This window comes from Mastomys coucha, unplaced genomic scaffold (genome assembly GCF_008632895.1).
Source record: "Mastomys coucha isolate ucsf_1 unplaced genomic scaffold, UCSF_Mcou_1 pScaffold9, whole genome shotgun sequence".
Lineage (NCBI taxonomy): Eukaryota > Metazoa > Chordata > Mammalia > Rodentia > Muridae > Mastomys > Mastomys coucha.
Window position 1 is genome coordinate 12,620,424 of NW_022196915.1, and position 18,230 is coordinate 12,638,653.

The 18,230-nt window shown below is 47.4% G+C and overlaps 1 protein-coding gene and 1 pseudogene across 1 annotated transcript in view; one reads left to right on the plus strand and one right to left on the minus strand.

Moving 5' to 3' along the window:
• Positions 1-4,403: 4,403 nt before the first annotated feature.
• Anxa11 (annexin A11) overlaps positions 4,404-18,230 on the plus strand; it is a 46,943-nt gene continuing 33,116 nt past the window's right edge. Inside the window, exon 1 of the mRNA XM_031361688.1 lies at positions 4,404-4,567. The gene's annotated coding sequence lies outside the window, so the exon portion shown is untranslated. The remainder of the gene's footprint in view (positions 4,568-18,230) is intronic.
• On the minus strand, positions 12,662-13,148 carry LOC116084610 (annotated as a pseudogene).

Below are 18,230 nucleotides of genomic sequence, written 5' to 3' on the forward strand. Positions count from 1 at the left end.
AAAAATGTTTTTAGCCTTGGTTCATAAAGCTGTTTATAATTGGGGTTCGTTCTTTCAAATATGTGACTTCTAACATTAGCAACTATATTTTTAGGGCCCATGAGATGACTCAGAGGAGAAGGGATACTACTAAGCCTCGTGACTTGTGTTTGATGCCCTGGACCCCAGTCTTGCACTGGCTCTTAGGTCGACAGATCAGGGGAAGCCTAGTCATGGGGATGAAGTGGAGGTTGAAGATTTCAGGGCAAGAGCTGTCTACCAGTCAGGATGAGAGAACTCCACCATGTGATAATTCACAAGGCTACAACAATGGGTTCTAGGTGAGTATGAGGTAGCTCTCACACAGAGGGCAGAAATAAACCCAAATATTGTGTGCAGTGTTATCAATATGAACTGGTTAAATGAACTACCTAAAGAACTACTATTCTTTTTTTTTTAATTATTAAGACAAGTACATTTTGAGTATGTTCCTTTCTTTTTTCTTAGATTTATTTATTTATTTTATGTGTATGAGTACACTGTAGCTGTACAGATGGCTGTGAGCCATCATGTGTGTGGCTGCTGGTAGTTAAAGTCAGGACGGCCCCGCTCGCTCCAGTGTAATTCACTGTAGCTGTCTTCAGACGCACCAGAAGAGGGTGGTTGTGAGCCACCATGTGGTTGCTGGGATCCGAACTCAGGGCCTTTGGAAGAACAGTCAGTGCTCTTACCCGCTGAGCCATCTCGCCAGCCCCCTCAGATGGATCCTTAAAACCTTATGAAAAGTGATGTTCTCTCCGAGAAGCAGCTGAGACAGCGGTGCTGGGAATGAGAGGACGTAATCTGGGCACACACTGCTGTTGGGTAGCTGTAGACATGGGAAATATCAGTCTACATTCTTAGAAATTACTAGGTGGAACAGGAAACAAGAGAAAAGAACAAATGAAAGGTCTTAACAGCCGGCCGAGCAAGCTCGGAGTGATTTAGAAGTGGAGCTTTGCATGTACTCTAAAGCTACGTTCATAAAAACTAGAACAGCCAAAAATAAGGTCACAGAGGAAGATGGCCTTCTAAAGGGAGTGCATGTTCTTATCTGTAAGCATTAAAGGGTGAAACTGTCCCGCAGTTTCATGAACCGGGTTCTGCCTCCACCGAAGGGAGAAAAGAGACCTGAAACACAGAGTTCGAGAACAAAAGGACATGAAGCCAAGTTGAGGGTTTCCAATCAAGGCTCTCCTTTACTTTGGGGGTTCAGCATTTATATACAAGAGAGCAGAACTGAATCTCTAGATTACAACGACATTTGAATAACATAAGGAATTAGGGAGGAGTCAGGAAGAGTCCGAAAGGGAAGCTGGCTGCTGGGCTGAAAGTGGAGGCTCGGCATCCCGCAGGTCTCGACTCTGGGGAATGGCTGGAGGCGCAGTCCACAGGCTGTATAAGTGCCAGCCAGCAAGCGTAGCTTCCTCTGGAATCCTTGAAGGTGGAACTCATAGTAGTGAGTCTTTGGTTCAGGTACAGCAGGCATGTGAGTTGAGTCTCCCGTGGCAGGCTCTGATGTCTTGCAGCTGAGGGACCCCAACAAAAGGGAGAAAGAAATGGCAAGAACTGATTTCTTTAAAAAAAAAAGTTTTTTTAAAATAAAAATTGGAAATGTACTTATAGCCCATAGATTAAGGTGAAATTCTAATGACATCCCCCCACGTATTTATTTATAACTGAGAGGAGATAAAAGCACAGAGTATTTAAACTTGTCAAGAAGCTAAAGCAGGATTTAGAGGGAGATTTATAATGAACACACGTACTAGAAAACAGCCAAGACTGTGAAAACATTCCATCTCCACGTTGAGCTCTACAAATCTGACCATCAATGCGAGCCTAAGAGAAGCAACCACAAAGACAAAAGCAGGAATCCCAGCAGAAACCTACTTCAAAAAGAATTAACATGGTCAAAATAGCTAAAAGATGATGTATGTGCAGTGTACAAGTGTGCTTTGTGTGGAGGTCAGAGGTCAGCATCAGGAGTCTTCCTTGGTCACTTTCTACCTCATTGCTGAGGTCTCGCTGACCCTAGAGCTTGGCCAGAGTGGCTGGCCAGTGAGCCACAGGACAACCTTATCTGTCCCCAACTATGATGCTTCGTCCAACTTTTTTCCCCCCAAGACAGGGTTTCTGTGTGTAGCCCTGGCTGTCTTGGAACTTGATGTGTAGACCAGGCTGGTCTTGAACTCAAGGATCCACCTACCTCTGCCTCCTAAGTGCTGGGATTAAAGGTATGCACCCCCATCCTTCTACCCCCACAACCTCTGGTGCTGTGTCATGTTGTGGTGACCTCAACCATAAAATTATTTTCGTTGCTATGTCATAACAGTAATTTTGCTACTACTATGAATTGTAATGTAAATATCTGATATGACGATTGTCTTAGGGGACCTCTGTGAAAGTCATTTGACCCTGAGGAGTCGCCACACATAGGTTGAGAAACTGCCCTAAATGACTTATTTTTACATGTCATATTCCAAGAAGCACTGGATCCACCTCAGAGAAAAGTGGACCATCAGAAGCCCGCCTTTGTAGCTGCTTCGGACCAGCTAAGCGCAGGAATGGGCCAGAGGAGTTGGGTCGCAGCCAGGTGACTTTCCTTGGAGAATGCCCCTGTCCTGGAGAGAGTGCTGGATGTCAGTAGCTCCCAGGAGGCTAGAAAGGCCTGGAGCTGTTTTGGTTGCAGACTTCATGTGAGTCCCAAGTCCCACAAGTTCCTGTTCTTTCTGCCTCCCTGCCAGCCCTTATCTCCTTTTTTGAGCTTCAGGGGACGTTTTCTACGTGCTGTTTTGTGTTAAGTTTCAAAACCAGGACAAATAGCTCAGGTGCCTACTTAACATATCAAAGCCACATGGCCGTCAGGTTCTCCCTCAGTCCAACCTGTTACCGGGTATGGCTGGCATACCTTTCCTTCTACCCTGAACTCTTCAGACCACCGCACTGGGCTGCTTTTCTCTACATAAAATAACGATTTTAGCTACTCCTCCCCACTTTATTTTGTACCTTCAGCCTCCCAGCTGCTGCACCTAGTTCTCCTCTTTACCCCATCTTCTTTCCCCTCCCCACCCTCCTCACAAGGCTCTGGGTCATGACCACTCTGAATTCTCCCATATTCATTCACTCTGAAACCTTAAGCCAGAGTTTCCCCACCAGTGATGGCAGTCTTAGAGAGCCGCCCAACTGCGTGGCAGTAGCCAGGCAGTCCAGCTCACTCGGCCTGCAGGTAGACCCTCGCTGTGCGTGGCAGACCACACTAGCCAACCAGGCTCCTTCGGGATCTTCCCGTTCACTGGGCTCCTGAAATGCAAATGATGAATGGCTTGTTTGCAAATCAAAAGTGGGCTGGAAAAGAAGTGTACACCAGGTGGGAGCTAGATAGTGAAGAACAGCAGTCCCTAAAGGGTCAAGGGAGATCCTACGAAGTCCTTAGGAAGAACCTGGTTGATCCTGGGGTTCCAATTGTAAGGACACTCCAAGATAAAGTGAGGGGAAAAAATACTGCAATCCTGTTTTATAAACAAACACGAAACACGTTTGCTTAAGCATACTAAGCAATGCACACGTAGAAGTTAAAGTACACTGTAGCTGTCTTCAGACACACCAGAAGAGGGCATCAGATCTCATTACAGATAGTTGTGAGCCACCATGTGGTTGCTAGGAATTGAACTCATGAACATCTCTCTCCAGCCCGAGAGTAAGAGTCTTAATTTTTATTTTTAAATGTTACACAATCATATTTACTATACTACCTTTTTCTAAACAAACAAACAAACATTATGGTTTTTCTCCTGTTATTAACATATTAGTATTTTTGCTACAATGAATGAACCAATACTGATGCATTGTTATTAAAATCTATATATAGTTCAGATGTCATTGGTTTTTAACCCATTGTCCTTTTCACAGGATCCCATCCAGAGATGTCACATGTTTTCATATCTCCATGTGACAGCTTCCCAGGCTTCCCTTGTTTTGACGACCTTGAGAGTTTTTGGACAGTTCTGAGTTCCTCTATTGGGACTTGTCTGATATTTTTGCACGATTAATACGGGGTCATGTGTCATCGGAAGGAAGACACCACACGACAGAAGATCAATATAAATCACCACTGCTATTGTGGCCCTAGTCACTGGCTGAGGTGGTAATTTTTTCCATTGTGAAGTTTCCTCCTGCCGTACACAGTGATCGTTTTAAGTTTTCTTCTTCACTGTCAGACTCCTGAAAATAAACACCCGAGAGAATGTTCCCTCATCCTGCGGTCTAGAGCGGCTCTGCTCCAGCCGGAAAGCGCGGGGCTTCCTTGAGAGACACCACAAGAGCGCAGCCCTCACCTGTGGGCGTGGCCCCACGCACCCGGCCCCTCTAGGGAGGCCCCGCCCCCTATTGTGGCTCCGCCCAGGGGCGACTAAGGCGCGGCGCCCGGAGAGTTTTCCGCCCTGCGGGCTCCTCCTCCGACGGTGCGCAGACACTCGGGAGTCGCGATCCAGGAAAGCGGGAGTGGGAAGGAGCTGCTATCTGTGCTCAGTGTCCCGATCTCTGTTGCCAGGTGCGTGAGGGTCCCGGCGGGCGGCCTGCGCATGAGGGGTATTCGCGCGTGGCGTGGGGTACAGTGTTCCCCCGAGGACAAGGCCCGGAGTTGAAGGGGGTCAGGGCAGGTGAGCCTGGGACCCCAGGGTCCCAGGGTATGTGAACTTGGGAGTGTCTGAGGTCTTCTTATCTCAGTGCGCTTCCGGGAGAAGCTTGAGCCTAGCCCAGCCGGCCGAGAAGGCTGTCTTTGGGAACTTTGCTCCGGAACTGCAGGGCGCGGGTTCCTGGACCTGCCACCCTGGGTTTATATAAGGCAGGCTCCCAAGCGGTCCAGAGAATGCACGATTGTGCCAGATCCCGTGTTGTCTGCCTTCCTTACCGCTTATTCAGCTACGATCCCTCGGCCCCTGCCCCCGCTTCTCGTTCCAGAGTCCTAAGGAACTCTTGCGTGGGCTTGGCTCCCCGACTTCCCGTAGGTTTAGGCCAGGCTCCTAAAGGCGTACAAGGTGGCAAACAAATCTGGGGGAGAACAGCTAAACTCAAGCTGGGCACATTCTCTTTGGAGATTTCTCTCCCCATCGGCTAGTCAGTAGGTGTCCATGGAAATTGGGTTTCTCTGACCCTACATCTGGAGCGTCAGCCTACCTGTCCGATCCCTTCACAGGACCTCAACTAGCTTGCTCCCTGCTCTGCCCTGCCAGCACCGTAAGGCGTGCCCTGAGGCTGCCTTATTGGGGTGGGGGTGGGGGGAAGCTACAAATGCGGCCCTGGGTTGGGCCGTTCTCAACTTTGTAGATGGCAGTGTGTGTGTCATTGTCGAAACGATGACTGTTCCTGGACCTGGAGCCTTGTAGGGCAGGGCCAGGTTGTCTTGCTTACCCTCAGCTTACTCCCATTATGGCCCCTTCATTATTTCCTTGCTTCAGTCGTCGTTGGGAATTCCAGGAGGATTAACAGGGCTGTTCCCTCAAGGCTTTTGTCTGTGCTCGGTATTCTCTAGCTGGGGAAGCCAGGTGAGCTCACCCGCAGTCTGTTGCTCTAACACAGGTAAAGTGGATTCCTCCATCCCTTCCTGATACCTCATTATTTTCTGCACCTTGATTTTTCTCCTCTGTAAAATGAGGATAGTGATAATTCCTATTTCATAGACTTACTGTGAGAATTGTGTGAGTTTTTTGTTTTTGTTTTTTTGTTAATTTTTGGGGGGTTGTTGTTGTTTTTGTTTTTGAAACAAGGTCTACCTATTTTATTGGCTGGCCTGAAACTTGCTTTGTAGACCAGTCTGGTCTCAAACTCTGATCTCAGACTCATAGAGACCTCTTCTTCCTGAGTGCTGGGATTAAAGGTTTGTGCCACTCGCCCAGCAAGTTAATATTTTTTAAAGCATTTATATAATTTTTAATTAAATGTGTGTGTGTTTAGATCCTATGGAGATGGAGTTATAAGTTGTGAGCTTCCTGAGTCTGAAATTTGGTCCTTGGCAAGAGCAGTATTCACTCTTACCCACTGAGATATATCTTTCCAGTTCTATGAGCTAATCTGTTTTTACCTTTCTTGTTTGTTTGTTTTGTATGTGGCCCTGGCTGTTCTGGAACTCACTCTATAGACTCTATTGGCCTCGAATTCAAAGATCTGACTGCCCATGCCTCCTGAGGTCTGTGACCCCCTACACCTGGCTTATTTTCACAGTTTTTAAACAAATTTGATTTTATGTTTATAAATGTTTTTGTCTTCATGTATGTCTGTATACCATGTGGGTACCTGGTGCCCTTGGAAGACAAAGAGGGCATTTTATATACCCTTGGACTGGAGTTACAGAGAGTTGTGAACTGCCATGTGACTACAAGTGCTCTTAGCTGCTGAGCCATCACTCCAGCCTCTTAAGTTGTTTTCTTTTTTCTTTTTTTTTCTTTTCTTTTTGGTTTTTCGAGACAGGGTTTCTCTGTGTAGCCAGGAGCCCTGGCTGTCCTGGAACTCACTCTGTAGACCAGGCTGGCCTCGAACTCAGAAATCTGCCTGCCTCTGCCTCCCAAGTGCTGGGATTAAAGGCATGTGCCACCACTGCCTGGCTTTGAGTTGTTTTTCTTTTTCTTTTTCTTTTTTGAGACAGAGTCTCTGTAGTTCCGACTGTCCTGGGACTCAATATGTAGGACAGGCTGGCATCGAACTCATAGAGATTCACCTGCCTCTTCCTCCTGAGTGGTGGGATTAAAAGCATACACCACCATACCCAGCAAGTTAATGGGTTTTTAAGGTTTGGGTTTGTTTGTTTGTTTGTTTGTTTGAGACAGAGTTTCTGTGTGTAGCCCTGGGTCTTCTGGAATTCACTCTGTAGACCAGGCAGGTCTTGAATTCCCAGAGATCTGCCTGCCTTATCTCCCAAATACTGGGATCAAGGGTGCATGCTACCATGGCATGATGCAGGTTGGCCACTGCTGCTTGGCACAAATTGGTGTTTTTAACGGCTCTGCCATGCTCAGGTACTGAGCAGTTAGAACCAGTGGCAACTGGTGCCTCACACTTGTGCATCACGGGGGTGGGGGTGGGGGGCTGGAGGATGCTCAGGTTAGGCATAAAGCACCCAAAGCAAGGCCTGCCGTATAAGTAATCAAATGCAACAGCTAGTTGAGTGGACAGTGCAGCGATAGCCAGAGCACTGTGCAGCCAGCTTGAACTGCCCTGTCCCAGCACACCTCTCTGCCCTCTTTCCTTTGTTTTGATCATTCCTTACTTACCAGCCATTCTGGTGTTCTGCTCCTTGGTAGGAGGGCCGGACATGCCCTCTTTAACCTCTCTGTTATAGGCCCAGTTTTCCAGACAGGCCTTGGAAGGATTTGTATGACCAAGTATTTAGTCTTTGTGCCTTTGGAGGGTGGAGACTTTCTGAATCTTTCTAAGTTTTTTGGTTTTTCAGGATGGTTTCTCTGTAGCTCTGGAACTCTCTGTGTAGACCAGGCTAGCCTCCAACTCACAAAGATGTGTGGGATTGCATCCTTTGTTTCCAGAAGGCCTGAGATGGTCTCTTCTTCCCTTCCTAGATACTTTTCTCCCTCTTGAGCCCAAAGCAGTTTCTAACATTTGGTTCCATGGGGTTGGGAGAGTCTGGGTGTGGCTATACTCACAGGCATAGCCAAGGGAACACACTCCAGTTTCTATTAATCTTCTCGATACCCACTGAGCTCATTCCTTCCAGAGCATGTGTTGCCTAGATAGGACAGCTCTGAGAATAAATGGAATCTGGTTTCCTTGGTGGGAGTTGGCATTTGTAAGAACAGTTTTTGAACTCTGTTTGGAATGGAACCACGTCTAATAACCCCCAAAACCGGTTGGCCTATGTCAGGCATGTTGACCGTAACTCATAAAAGGTCCCAGGGCCACTTGGCTGGTTGTCACAGGGGAGAAGAACACCCCTATGCAGTAAAATGGTCAGCCCACACTGATAGCAGAGAATAGAGTTCCAGGGGGCTGGAGAGATGGCTAAGCGGTTAGGAACACTCAGTGCTCTTCTGAAGGTCCTGAGTTCAATTCCCAGGATCCACAGGGCAGCTCACACCTATCTGGTGCCACCTTCTGGTATACAGATGTACACGCAGTACTCAAACATAAAATGCATAAATAAATAAAGCCTTTTAAAAAAGAATAGAGTGGCAGCAGCTGAATTATTAGGGGACGGGCTGGAGAGTTGGTTTAGTAGTTAAAAGCAGGTATCAATTACTTTGCTGCTGGTGTGACAAACCACAATGGCCAAGCGTTTGATAGGGCTTATGCTTTCAGAGGGTTAGAGTCCATAATGGTGGAGCAAAGTCATACAGCAGCAGAAACAGCTGAGAGCTCACATCTTGACTCAGAGAGAACTACGCATGGGTCTTTTGAACCCAAAAAGCCTGCCTCTAGTGACACACTGCATTAGCAAAGCCACACCTAACCCTTCCCAGCAGCCACCAACTGGAAAGCGGCTGTTCAAACATGAGCTTGTGAGGACTAGTCTCTGTGCAAACCACCACAGAGCACTTGTTGCTCTTGTATAGAGCACCCAGGTTTGCTTCCAGCACCCACATGGCCCCTCATGAGCATCGATAACATCCAGGGGATCTGACATCCCTTCTGACCTTGGAGGTCACCCATCATATAAGTGTTGTACCTAGGTAGATTTAGGCATAGCACCCATAAAGTAATAAGGAACTGGAGGATTAGAGGACATTTCATCTCCCGGCTAATCAGAGACAAGCTATGTTGCCACATGACCATAGTTTTCTGGATGATAAATGGTTGCCTTCAGCAGAGAATCAGATGACTATGTTTGCGGAAGGGTTTTGAGATTATTGAGGGAGTGGCGATGATCTTGATATTGTTGGTATGTTACTAAGGAAGCTGGAAGCTTAAGGTGGAGCATGTCATGGTCAAGGCTGGCTCTGTGATTATTAGTGTTAGGTTTTTGGGGATTGTGTTCCTGAAAGTCCCACTGTCTCAACAGCAAAGAAGACAGTTGAAGGCACTCTGGGACCGGAGCCCTTCAGTGGAGGCTGGCTTGATAGAGGGGCGAGAATTCCGAGTGAGGGAGAGAAGAAACTGGACATTGTTTATAGGGAGAACGTGAAGCCCGGTGTTCAAACCATCTTTGGGGGAACAGGGTGTATAATGGAGCAGGGCTAGTATTAATGAACGAGAGCTTGCCGTGTCCACCACAAAGGGTACAGGTATTTTTAGTAACTAGGTGACGAGGCATGTTTCTATTGAAATCTTTAGTGACTGCCCACTGCTTGTCTAGCCAGTTCTATATGCACAAAAGGAGACCTAGTGTTCCTGGGGATATCAAGGACGGACCCTTCTTTAAGTTCTTAGTCTTGTTACTACGAGAATTTAGAAAGGACTTGGAAGGATGTTCAAGGACAGTTTTGTTAGAGTTGGAAAGGAAAACCCAGGCAAACTGTGAATCACAGTAGTTGCCAAGAGGAAGGAGATGGAGAAGAGGAAGAGAGAAGGCATGCGTGCCTTCAAGCAGGCAGGTTCAAGCCTGCTGGTGGCCACATCCTTAATCTCAGCACTTGGGAGGCAGGGGCAGGGAATCACTATGAGTTCAAGGCTAGCCTGGTCTATGGAGTGAGTTCCAGGACAGTCAGGGCTACATAGAGAAACCCTGTCTGGAAACAAAAGAAACAAAATGAAAGAAAAGAAAAGAAAGACAGACAAGAAGGAAGGAAGAGAAAGAAAAGGAAGAAAGAAAGAAAACAAGCAGGTAGGTTCCTAAGACTGGTGAGCCTCTTAGCTTACCTGGGACCCCCTAAGTGAACCACCTGGAGTGGGAATCAATGCAAAAAGCAAGAGGAATTTATTGTTCCAGTGTGCTGGGCTTGTCCCAGACCTGAAGGAGAGGTAGCCTGTTCAGCGAGTTTATATATGGTTTTCATAGGGCTTACTCAGCCTCTCCCTTCTGGCCCACGTGCTCTCTGACCTGCCTCTTCCAGGAGGGGAAGGGTCCAGTGGTATTTTGGAAAATTCCAAAGCTCTGAGCTGACCTCTTCAGGTTTAGTAATGGGGGTCAGCAAATAGCCTCATGGCAGACAAGCAGCCACATGGCTGAAGGGGAAAGAAAAGGGGTGGCAAAGCAGCCCACAGTATCTGGAAGAGCATGCCCAGGCTTTGTGTAATAATTGAAAGAAAAAGAGATGGGGGATGGGGGGTTGGGGTGGAGTTGTGTTTTCCTAAGTAATGCAGAAAAGTAAGCAGTTAGAGTGCTGTATGTTGGAAGCTCTGTGGGACTGCACAGGGATAAGGACTTCATTCCGCTAAGGAAATTCCTCCTGTCTCCATGTTAACATGAATTAACATTCTGGAGGCATAGTCTCTTGGCCAGGTGAGGCCAGGTGATTGACAGGCCCAGCTCTTTTAACTCTTAGAGAGGAGCCTGTAGTACGCAAGGATCTAATCTTTGGAGCAGATCAAAATGTCATGTGTCTGCCCGGAGCCAGAGGTAGCTTCCATCTTTTGACCCAGGAGAGAGCTTTTCCTTAACAGGCTTCCCCCCCAGAGCCCTGATAGCCATCTGCAGTGACCTCCAGCCTACCGGAACACTAGCTTTACCCTGTGTATGTGTCCTATGAGACTAGATGAGGACCCAGTTTGCAAGGTGGAGAAGGTCATGAACTTTGTTTACCCTCATGTTTCATTTCAGGAGTCGTTGGAGACTAAGTGGAGGTGGAGGCCGCAGGACTGAGGAATTGTCTGGGCTAGACAGGCAATTTTGCCTAGGTTGTATTTATATTTGAAGTCAAGGGCAGGTGATGTTAAAGAACTCCCTGGAATAGCTGAGTAAAGGAAAAACAAGCAGCAGAAGAGATGATAGGTAGTTAGACAGATAGATGATAGATAGATGGTAGGTAGATGATAGATAAATAGATAATAGATGATAGACAGATGATAGCTAGATAAATAGATGATAGATAGATAGGTAGATAGATAGATAGATAGATAGATAGATAGATAGATAGATAGATAGATAGATAGACAGATAGACAGACAGACAGACAGGAGATAGTTACAGGGGCCAGGGTCACCTTGCTGCAGTAGACTAGAGGAATCTGTGCAGCCTTGTTGGAACAGCCAGGGATGGGAAAGAAGAGCTGGAACAAACTTAGGAGAGCAACTGAAAGGAGGAGAGGCTGAGAGCGAGTGCAGGCTCCCATTTTTTGCTCCCCTGAGTTACTCCTCTGCCACCTGAGGAGACTGGGTGCTAGACAGCCAAGGCCCCTGTACCTCTTCCTGCAGCTTCTGTGTATGACTTGTTTATTGCGACAGTAACCAACTGGGTTGCTGTTGCTCCAGGTCAGCAGCTGAGGAATGTTCTCAGTGCAGAATTACCATAATTTATTCAGTCTTTCTTCACTGGTGGGTAATGAGTTCTTTTCCTGTTTTTATTGACTTTAAAGCAGAGTTGGGACAAAAAAACTGTCTCCTTGGAATGCTCCAGCATGTATTTACTTAGGAAGTATTGACATTTTTAATGCTTTTAAGTTCTCTAAATAAAGAAATAGGATTCTAACTGCTTTCAGTAGTGTGTGTGTGTGTGTGTGTGTGTGTGTGTGTGTGTGTGTGTGTGTCTGCATAAGCAGGAAGCATCAATTTTAACTTTTACCCATTCCCTCTCACTTTTAGTTCACTTTGTTGCTTTCTTGTCATTTAAAAACCCTGCCTCCATCAGCTCCATCCTTTGGATATAATGCTAACGGATGGCTTTCCACACTGTCTTAGTTACTGTTTATTGCTGTGAAGAGACACCAGGACCATGGCAACTCTTATAAAGGAAAGGGCTTAATTGGGGCTGCCTTACAGTATAGAGGTTTAGTCTATTATCATCATGGCGAAAAGCACAGTGGCAGGCAGCAGACATGGTGCTGGAGAGGGATCCCTGAGCTCTACAACTGGGTCCATGGGCATCAGGAAGAGAAGGACATACTGGGCCCTGGCCTGAAACTTCAAAGCCCACCCCAGTGACACACTTCTTCCAACGTGGCCACACCTCCTAGTAGTGCCACTCCCACTGAGTCTCTGGGGACCATTTTCATTTAAATGGCTGCACATGCAAAGCACGCAGGTTTTCACCTTACAGTAAACCAGCTCTGACCTTGGGACTATTTAGGAAAACCGTCCTGAATTTCCAAGTTGGTAGTGTCCTGGAGAGGCTGATTGCTTCAGGTTGGGTAGAGAACTGTGATTAGCAAAAGTCAGCAAACGTCTCTTCTCAGACTGCATGAAGTCCTCATGGCTAATTACATAGTGTTAAGTGTACCTTTAAATTCAGCATGACCTTTTCTTAGCACTGAGAGATGTATCAGAAATTCTCACTGTAAAACCGATTCTGGTGGCATGGACCAGCAGTCGAAGTGTTTTGGAGGCTGAGGCAGGAGGTTCATGAGTTCAGGACCAGCATGGACTTATATGAAGTTTAAGGCTTGCCTAGGTTATATAGTAAGTCCTTATCTTAAAAAAAAAAAAAAAAAAAAAAAAGCAACAGGCCAAATAATTCTCACTGTAATTTTATCTAAGTCAAGCTCCATTTGTTCTTGGCTTTTACGAAGTTGGCTTTTTTTTTTTTTTCAAACTCTGATCTACCAAATTATCGTTTCCCACCAACTCTGGGAGCAGAGACCTTCACAGACTTCACAATCACTTGTTTAGGTGCTGCCTTTGTGGGGGCCTTGGCAGCAGCCATGGCTGTCTTCTTTGATGCCTGCTTAGCCTTTTTTGCTTCCTTGGCAGCCCTTAGAGCCTGCTCTCGCCGAGCTTTCCTAACCTCTGGTTTTTGATTCCTCTTGGCCATTATATCAGCTAGAGATGCACCAGTGACGGCTCGCTGGAATTTGTCTGCACGGCGGCGGGTTCTTTTCTTTTGAATTTCTTCTGACTGTCCTTTCTTGTGTTTTCTGTGGAGGACAATCCAGTTTATCTGCCGAGGATTCCTTTTGGAAAGGAATGTGGACTCACATTTTGCATTAAGAAACTGGGAAACCTTCCCTTCAGTCCTGGCGTAGCACCGCCCGTGTCCTGGGATAGATCTTGTACCCACTGAAACTGCACAGCTTGACCTTCATGGTGATAGCCGAACTTGGCTTTTATGTTTCGAGTTAACAGGTTTTTCAGGCCTGCTTTGTGGATTGTATTGTGTGATCTTTGGTGTTCATGTCCGTATTATTTGTTTTAGGAATAACCAAGAGGTGGGATAATGTCTTTTCTTACAGTCCTAAAATTAATAAAAACACATTTTACAAAACAGCAGGACCGGGACATTTAGAGGCAGTGTCCTCTGACAGACTTCAAGTTATGCCGCAGTGCCCTTCAATCTAGGCACTGTAGTAGGGTCTTGCTTCTCAGCCTGCTGGTGACAGTGAGTGCCCCTCCCCCAGTGTCCCAGTGGTCTTTGTCTTTATGACAGCCAGGCTTTTGGAAAGAGTGGATAAGGCAAGACTTACCTGTAAACTCAAGGGGCGGGGCAGGGGGGGTCTTAGTCTGTTTCTGATGCTATAACAAAATATCTGAATCTGGGTAACAAATAAAGAGAGGCTGATTCAGCTCAGTGTTCTGGCAGCTGTTTGCTACATCACAGTATGGCAGAAAGGGAAGGAAGAAAGGATGAGGCAGCTGGTGTTATAATAACCAGTTTCCACATCTCCCTCAGCCCACTTCCTAAAGCCCTGCCACTTCTCAGTGCTACTGCACAAAGCGTCACAAAGTGTCACAAAGTGTCACACCAAGTTCCACCAAGTGGGCCTTTGGGGGCCAAACCATAGAAGACCTATACCAGCACCATGGCAGGAAATCCCCCCCACCTGCTACACACACATACACACACACACACACACACACACACACACACACACACACAGAGCTTGGGCCTCCTTCCTGTGTGGCCAGGGATGTGTGGCCAGCTCTGACCTTCCTGGGCACGTCTCCTTTCTCATTTGAGGCAACAAGATGGGTGGGTTTTCTCTGTCCTTCAGGAAATGCCAGCACAGTTAATATTCAAGAGTATAAGAGGGAGGGCTGGTGAGATGGCTCAGTGGGTAAGAGCACCAACTGCTCTTCCAAAGGTCATGAGTTCAAATCCCAGCAACCACATGGTGGCTCACAACCACCCGTAATGAAAGCTGACGCCCTCTTCTGGTGGTCTGAAAACAGCTACAGTGTACTCATTTATAATAATAAATAAATCTTAAAAATATATATATATATAAGAGGGACAAATGGGCAGAAGCCTGCGGTGGAGTTCTGGTGTTCTTCCCCTTCTCTGGACCGCACTGGACTAGAGCCTGGTTTACTTGCCCTTTCTGAGCTTAGACATTTTCTAAGGCCTGTGTTTTCAGACAGAGACAAAAAACTGAACAAATAGCTGGAAAAGTTCTTGGTTTGCTAAAGCAGGATCATGAAAAAGTTCTCAAGGGGTGTGTGTGTCTGTGTGCGTGTGTGTGCCATGCACATGTGGAGATTTAAAGGGTGACATCAGGTAATTGTCCTCTGTCACTTTACTTTGTCTTTTGAGACAGTGTCTCTCACTGCCTCTAGAACTTGCCAATGTGGTTCGGCTGAGTGCCCATGGAACCCAAGTGATCTTACCGTCACCACCACTCTCCAAGTGTTAGGATCGTTGGCATGTCCCACCACACATGGCATTTTACACGGGTGCTGGGGATTTGAACTCAGGTCCTCATGCTTGCAAAGCAAAACACCCTATCTATTAAAATATTTCAACCATCAACACATTTTTAATATTAATATTCCATGTCTCATGTTTGCTTTCTTTGTATGTCTTTGACTTATCATGAATTTTAAACGATTTATGCTTAGAAAATATGTTTTTCTTCTAATCATCTAGTGTTCTGGGCTTGGAGAGAAAGGGGGTGGCCGGAGGCTGTGTCCACTACTGTCCTCTCTGGAGGCTTCTGTCTTTGATAGAGGGAATCACGCTCTTCCTGTTGTGGCTGGCTGTAACTTGATTCTGTGTTGTCCTTGCTGTTTGGTATTACATGGAGGTTGTTTTCTTTCCTTCTTGTTTCTTGCCGGATCTGTTCAGTCTCATCACTCCTCTGTCCCTGCTGTTAGGATTCAGGCTTATTCGTTTATCCAGGAGGCCTCTCTTCAGGCATCAGCGGCTAGGTTTTTACCACAGGGTAGTCCAGGTTCCTAACACTACATCACTTCAGGCATTTTCAGGCTGTGTCTTTCACACTTGAACATGTATGTGTAAAGCTTGTTGAAACACAGTTCTAGACCCCAGCTGCTGACGGGGGCGTGAACCTGTGTGTCTGTATATCTGTGTGTGCCTTTGTGTCTGAGGGGTTTAATTCTGGCAGGTGGCCAGAATGTGCTACTATATCCAGTCACAGGGTCCCGTGTGGGTGATGCTTTCTCTGTGCTTCCTTCACTGTGTGGTCCCAGTCAGCCTAATGCAGTCCTTACTGGCAGGCCCTGCTGAGCTGTTGGGGAGGCTGGAAACATGGTTTCAGGGGTTGCCATGTGCCGGGTTATAGTGACTGTTCTGTTCCTAAAAGCGAGACAGGACAGATGGTTCAGGGGTAACAGTCAGAAGGCTTGGGAACACCACCCACTTCTCTCCTTAGTTCAAAATTAAGTTGTTCTCCTCTTGCCGTTGGCCAAGCTGGCACTGCACAGGTGAGGGAGTAAGAACTGAACCATATGTCACAGCAGCCAGAAGCCATCAGGGCATACAGCAGAGCAGCTCTGTCCCTGGGGGTTGGGGAACATGCTGGCAGGCCCCTACTCCTTCACCCTCCTCTAAGAGGTCTCTAGCTTGTTAGCTCATGCTGTGATCGGCACCCTGAGGTCTTCCCGTCCCCATGTGACCCAGTGGTTTCCAAGACCCAGCTTTTTGAGGTGGAGAGTCCTTCCTGTGTCGCCTCCTCCTAGGTTGCTTCTTTAACTCTAAATATGACATGTAGGGCACTCTTGTCATGGTAACAGCCCCGTATGGGGGTGAGCTGAGGCCTCTGGTCGCTATGGGTCCTCACAGTCATGAGAGGTGAGATTTGTGTCTCTCAGGTTTACCTCTAGCCCGGTGTGAATGTGGTGGAGTTCAGAGGGCTCAGTGTCAGCTTGGGTTGAGATGCACTGGACAAGAAGTCAGGAGATACGGTTTCAGGCCTTGTCCCACCCGAAGCCAGCCTTGAGAATTCAGGCCGGTCTCTCCTGCTCCCTGGGCCTTGGCGCCTAACAAATAAGCCGCAGACTCAAATGGTCTCACAGTGATGGCACAGTTCTGGAGCAAACCAAATGCCACTGGGCTTTTTATTTCTAAGAAGGTTCTTTCAGGTTTGTTCCCTCGGGCTCGACTCCTTGGTGAGGCCCTGGCTATTGCTGTGGCTACTCTCCTGCCAGCTTTGCCCAGAATTTCTCTAGGTTGGGCTGCCCCCGAGACAGTCTTGGATGGTGGCATCTGCCACACCGCCCCGAGAATGATTGATGTCAGCTCTGCTATTTTTAATTCCTGGTATGTGGGTGGGGAACCGAATGCCTGCCTCCACCTTCAGTGGGCTTTTTTTTCAGTGCCTGAGAAAATAGAGTCAGAGTTGGTGAATGCTGCCCCAGGGCTCTCCAGCTTGTGTCAGTCACCTAATGGCACCCATGACCCACATAGGGGAGGTTAGTGCTGCATGGTCACAGAGTGTGGGACTGTAGACCTGGAAGAGCCAGGATGTTCATTCATACATCTTCTTGCATCATTTAGGGTCTTGTTTGGGATGGGAGGGAGAGGGGAATCTTCTAGATGGGTATGGCTTGTCTCCTAAATTCCTAGAGTCTACCTACTGAGAGGCTATGAGGGCAGGAGCCGGCCAGGGTGAGGAGAGATGAGTCAGGAACTTGTGGTCCTGGCAGGATGCAGTTGTGTCGAATATCCCAGTGCCAACTCTGCTGGGCCGTGGTGGGAAGCAGCAGCAAGGAGGAGAGGCTGTCTGATGGTCTGAAGCACCCATCATCTTCCTGGGAGGCACAGCCCATTGGCCTCCAAGCCTTGTTCCCTGGTGTAATAAAATGGGAGTGGTAGCGTGGTATGCACCCATGAGTTTGCTGGGGAGGTTGATGAACTGTTGGGTGAGGAAATGCCTATTCTAGGAACTAGAAGAAAGGCGTGGACAGAGAGAGAGCATGCTAAGGCTGAGTGCTGGAAGAGTTCCAGAGAGAGCCATCATTGTGAGTGGGAAGGACACCCTTGAAAGGGGTGGGACCTCACGTGGCCTCCAGGAAGTTGTCTGACCAGTCTAAGATGGAAATTGCCAAGATTGGATGAATGCAGGACATAACATTTCCTGGTCCAGTCTTTTTGCTGTTCCTCAGTGGCTCAGTGTAACCCCAAGTCCAGAAGGCCAGCCATAGAGGGCCAGAACCTGACAGAATCTTTTTGTTTGTTTGTTTTTTTGTTTTTGTTTTTGTTTTTGTTTTTGTTTTTGTTTTTGAGACAGGGTTTCTCTGTGTAGCCCTGGCTGTTCTGGAACTCATTCTGTAGACCAGGCTGGCCTGGAACTCGGAAATCCACCTGCCTCTGCCTTAAAGGCTTGTGCCACCACCGCCTGGCCTTATTCCTGGTTGATCTGTGTGTTCTTCGGGGACCTCCTTTCAGTTTCTGGCAGGGTGACTGGCTTTAGTGCTACAGAAGACTGGACTCTAAGGGGTATGTAAACCCTGAGGCTTCTAGGCAGGGCTGAATATTAATGTTCCAGGTATGAAGGCAATGAACTTCCAGAGTAGGTAAATGGTTGATGAGCACCCGACAGTGATCCTGGATCAGGGCCTCTGCAGCCTGGAGGCCTTGCTCTCAACCTCCTGCCCTCTGTCCCTTGCTGGGACAAGAGGGTGTAGAGGTGCCTTTCAGAGGAGAGAGATGGCCTCCAGGAGCTTAACAGAGGGCCCAGCCCCTCCTGTCCCATTCCTGAAAAAGTCTCAGTCCTAGATTCCCTCTTCATTCCTTCTGTTTGTCCAAGGAAGTAACTTTGAGCCCAGAGCCTTCCTGATGGTGCCTACAATACTTTCATAAAGCCCAGGCCAAAAAAAAAGAAACAAACAAACAAACAAAAAAACCCAAAAAACTCAGGGACAAGGGGAAGAGAGAGAGACAGAGAGACAGAGAGAGACAGAGGGGGGGAGAAAGAGAGAGAGAGAGAGAGAGAGAGAGAGAG